Here is a 5,270-nt window from a genome sequence, read left to right on the forward strand (position 1 = left end):
TAAGCTCTTGTATTGTTCCTGAGAAGTGCAATAATAATCGAGCAGCCATAATAACGAGTAGGAGTATCCCCTGTTACATCTAAATCAAATGGGGATTTTGAGAACTCAAGTTTTTTTTTGTTCTTATTCGTTTTGTATTCTTTTGTCTGCTAAGTAATTTCTGTGATATGAAGTGGGAAAACATTTACAGAAGCTACTGTGTCTTGAAGTTTCATTGCAAAGTGGGCCCCTGGTTTACGAGATTAATCTATTCTGCGGTTGGGATCACAACGCAAATTCGCCCTATGGCAGTCAATCCAAATTTATGTTAATTTGCTAATGCGTGTAAAACCCCAGGTAAAAACATAAAAATTGTATGTACTCGTTCAAAATTGGTATCAAAATAGTATAGTAAGTGCTACTTGTTTGTAATATACATGCATACAAATGAATAACATAAATAATAACAAATATATAAAGGATTATTTTCCTACGAGTGACAATTGAGTTAGTGATTCCCCGATTCTCTCAACAGCTCCTAGCTCTGTTTGTCCTCGTTCTCATGCAGCTCTGCAAGCGTAAGTATTCGCTCGGCTGTACTAAGGTAAGCATGGCTTTGTGCACCTCCTCCGCATCAGTCACTTGCAACACCTGCATTATTCTCATGGAGAGGCTTTCTCTCCTAGAGGGCCGTGTCAGTCAGCTAGAGCAGAGTAGTTTGATAATCGTAGATCAGACGGACACATCTGATAGTGACAGTGCGGGCCGTAGCCCTCCCGCAATGCCGCTAGCGTCGGCTAGTGCAGGTCGTAGTCTACCCGCTAGTCCGGCTAGCATTAGCCCTAAGAAGCCTGCTAGCCGTGGTGAGCCTGTTCAGACGCATAATCGTTTTAGCCCCCTTGCTAGGCACACGCTATCTCAGTCTACTGGCTCCCGCACATTATAGGGGACTCCATCACCCGTAACATTAAGCCTTAAAACGCCAGCCACCATGTGTCTTCCTGGGCCAGAGCACCCGACATTGAAGCTAATCTTAGGGAGCTGACACACAAGAGGCCTAGACACACTAAGTTTCTCGGACATAGTGATACATGTCGGCTCCAACGATACTAGAATGACTCAGTCTGAGATTACAAAGAACATAGCCAGGACTTGTAATCTCGCTAGAAAGATGAGTCGGCATCAAGTTATTGACTCTGGCCCTTTGCCTGCAAGAGGCAATTATGAGAGGTTAAGCAGATTATTCTCGCTTAACCGGTGGATGGTGAGTTTCTGTAGAGAGCAGTATTTCCAGTTTGTAGATAATTGGCCTTCTTTCAGGGGCCCGCCCGACCTGCTAAAGATGGATGGCCTTCACCCTAACTGGGAAGGCGCCATCACTCTTTCTAGAAACATAGATTGTTTGAGCCTTCCATGACTTCTCACATTAAAGCATGTTGGGTCGCAGGCGAGTAGCGAGCCTGCTAGAACGGGTGTGGAGTCGTTAAGGCTAGAGTTAACGGCACTAGGCTGGACTGCTACATCACACATAGCATACTTAGTCAAGGTCACTGCAATCCACACACTGTTTATATACCTAATGCTGAATGTCCTAGTGATAAGATTTCTGCTGAGGTGGTGTTGATTAAGGAAAACAGCCCTGCCTCTTTAATCAGTAAGACTAGTGACATAGTACCAAGGTGGGATATTAATATTAGTACATGCGCTGTAGCCGTCAACAATCAAAATCCTACCTTACTAACATTGCGACGAGGTTTTAATAACTCAAAATACAAACCAAGCCCAAGCCATCAAAATCGTGTTAGTATTACCACTACCAATGCTGAATCCCCTAGTAATAAGATTTCTGCTGAGGTGGTGTTAAATAAGGAAAGTAGCCATGCCTCCTTAACAGGTCAGAATAGTGACATGGTACCTAAGTGAAACACTAATATTAATACGTGTGTAGTAGCCATCAACATCTGAATTCCTACATTACTAACATCGCGGCGAGGTTCTAATTACTCAAAATACAAAGCAAGCCCCAGCCATAAACATCTTGTTGGTATTAGTACTACCAACATGAGGACTCAGAATAGTCCAGGAAAAAATTCCCAGTTTAAAGTTGGCTTCATAAATATTAGGTCACTCCCCTCAAAAACCCTTTTTGTAAATAAGCTTATTGCAGATCACAATCTTAAAGTGCTTGGTCTCTTCAAAACCTGTCTAAAACCAAATAAATTCTTATTAAATGAGGCTTCACCCCCAAACTTTGTGGGCTCACACATTGCCCGTCCTTATAAAAAAAGGGGGAGGTGTCACCCTAATTTCAGAATCTGATCTTGAACTTAGCCCGAGCACTCATCACACCTTCAAGACATTTGAGGCTCTTGTTATGCGATCGAGCTCCTCACCACCATTCTATGTGATAGTTATTTACCGCCCTCCCGGTCCATACTCTGGATTATTAGATGAATTCCCTGAACTTATGGCTGACTTAATAACTCATACAGATAATATATTAATTATGGGTGACTTCAATATTCATTTGAACTCCCCATTGCAGCCACTTACTGTCGCATTTCAAGCAATAATCGATGCATTTGGTTTTACACGACGGCAGCAACACACCAGAATGGTAATATCTTAGACTTAGTGTTAACCAGTGGCCTAACTGCCTCAAATGTCACAATTTTGCCGTACACTAATGCTATGTCTGATCATTATCTTTTAACATTTGAAATCCTAGCTCAGTGTGGTCTTATTGTCCACAACCTAGGCTTTAAGAGCCGTGATATTAACTCATCAACAACTGCTGTACTTTCTGAGCGACTGCCTTCCGCAACAGCTGCCTTTCCGTCTTTCACTGGTTCAGTCGATAGGCTCACGAATGATTTTAATACGGTTCTTTTAAATTCCCTGAACTCTATTGCGACGTTGAAACTTAAAACTCGTCCGAAGCAGCAAACTCCGTGGTTTACAGATGAAACGCGTACGTGTAAATTGTTACGTAGACAACTTGAGCGTAAATGGCGAACAACTAAACTCGAGGTTTTCTGTCAGGCCTGGTGCGATAGCTTGCTGAAATAGCAAAAACAAATTACTTTTCCAAAATGATTAGTCTTAATATAAACAACCTAAAATATTTATTGATACGTTAGCACAGCTAACACAACAGCAGCAGATTAATCATAGTTCCCTCCATTCAGCACACGATTTCATGCAATTCTTTACTCAGCAGATCCAGCCAATAATGGACGAAATTAAAACGGCAGTGCAACTTACCCCCTCGGCTGTGATTGTTGATACTAGTTAGGACAATCAGGTTAAAAAAAGTCTGGTTACCCTGTCCCAGGTTGATTTCGTATCCCTAGAGTGTCTTACACACCTGGTTAATGCAGCAAAGCCGACGTCCTGCCTGCTCGACCCGCTTCAAGGCAAACTTGTTCAAGACTTATTCCTGGTTTTAGGGTCATCTGTCTTGAATATTATAAATCTGTCACTCTCCTCTGGCATTGTACCTGTCAGAGAAATCTCAGAAAAGAAGACTAGGACAAGCCTAGCTGCTTAAACAGCAAAAAGAGTAACTCAGACCAGCCAAGATTGACTTTTCTACGCCGGCGCAGGGAAAAAAAGCTTGAGCAAATGTAACTCGTGGGTCTTCCAACGCCAGTTTTCCCCTTGCCCAGCCGTTCCCCCCGGCTTTTATTGAATAGAAGCATAGCAGATTACAAGACACAACAAAAGAGCCAGCCGGGCGCCACCGGCAGCTGGGCCAAGGTCCCGGCTCACACTTTCGTGCGTCAACAGTTCTATCTAAGGACAGGGTCAAGATGAACTAGGATTGCATAAATGGGTAACAATGAACTAAGAACATAATGATAACAACCTAATATATGATTCCCTTCACAGTACCTGAAGCTTTTAAGACGGCCATCATTCAACCATTACTTAAGAAACCTCACCTAGATCCTAAAACTCTTTCTATCGGCCAGTGTCACACCTTCCGTTTATTGCCAACATTCTTGAGAAAGTTGTAGCACAACAGCTTAGCGATTTTATGATAGATAACAATAGATTTGAACTCCTTCAGTCAGGATTTAGGGCCAACCACTCAACTGAGACAGCCCTTGTAAAAGTGACAAATGATCTCTTAACCATGGATTCCAACATCTCATCAATATTATTAATGCTTGACCTTAGTGCCGCATTTAACACTGTTGATCATTATATTCTTATAGAACAACTTAAATCATGTGTTGGTATCTCGGGATCAGCAATTTCTTGGTTCAGATATTACATCCTGGGAAGGACGCAGTGTCTGTTATGGCAATGCGATCTCTGAATCTTTCTCCATCTCATGTGGTGTCCCGCAGGGGTCAGTATTTGGTCCTTTACTGTTCAACATCTACATGATTCCTCTTGGCAATATTATACGTAAACATGCTATTAGTTTTCATTGCTATGCTGATGATACCCAAATGTATATGCCTTTAGAAATAATAGATCCATGCAAGTGCAGTAAACTGGAAGCCTGCCTTCCCAAGATTAAACGAATTAAATGGATGTCTTCCAATTTTCTGCTTCTTATTCCTAGTAAACCTGAGATGTTAATTATTGGCCCTGTTCATCATCGGCACTTGATTAAGAATACCACGTTGAACCTGGAAAACTGTACTATTTCCCAAAGTAGTTCTGCAAAAAATCTCGGCTTGATTTTTTGACTCAATTCTCCATCTTTCGAACACATAATAATAAGATGACAATAACGTTTTTTTTTCATCTTCGCAATATAGCTAAAATTCGCCCTATTCTATCTCCTAGTGATGCAGAAACTTTAATTCATGCATTTGTTACGTCGCGCCTTGACTATTGAAACATTTGGTTTTCTGGACTTTCCATGTCCTACATCAAAAGCCTCCAGTCTGTACAGAATGCAGCAGCAAGACTATTGACAAGGACGAGAAAGTTCGATCATATTACTCCGATTCTAGCTGACCTGCATTGGTTCCAATACACATGAGATGTGATTTTAAGGTGCTGTTAATTACTTATAAAATTTGACACGGTTTAGCTCCTTCCTATCACGTCGACTTAGTATCACTATATATTCCGTCCCGACAACTTCAGTCACAAAGTGCCGGTTTGCTATCGACCCCACGGGCTAAATAGAAGTCCGCTGGATCAAGGGCATTTTCCACTCGCGCACCAGTACTATGGAATGCCCTACCTATGGAAGTTCGCGCCGCCACCTCAGTAGAAATCTTTAAATCCCAAATAAAAACACATTTATTCTCAAAAGCATTTAGGTA

General features: G+C 41.8%; 1 pseudogene; it reads left to right on the top strand.

The window, feature by feature from the left end:
* Positions 1-589: 589 nt before the first annotated feature.
* LOC148414152 (uncharacterized) lies at positions 590-1,396 on the top strand (annotated as a pseudogene).
* Positions 1,397-5,270: the final 3,874 nt, after the last annotated feature.

The sequence above is a fragment of the Hippichthys cyanospilos genome, chromosome 13 (assembly GCF_059441005.1).
Source record: "Hippichthys cyanospilos isolate Australia breed blue-spotted pipefish chromosome 13, RoL_Hcya_1.0, whole genome shotgun sequence".
NCBI classification, from domain to species: Eukaryota; Metazoa; Chordata; class Actinopteri; order Syngnathiformes; family Syngnathidae; genus Hippichthys; species Hippichthys cyanospilos.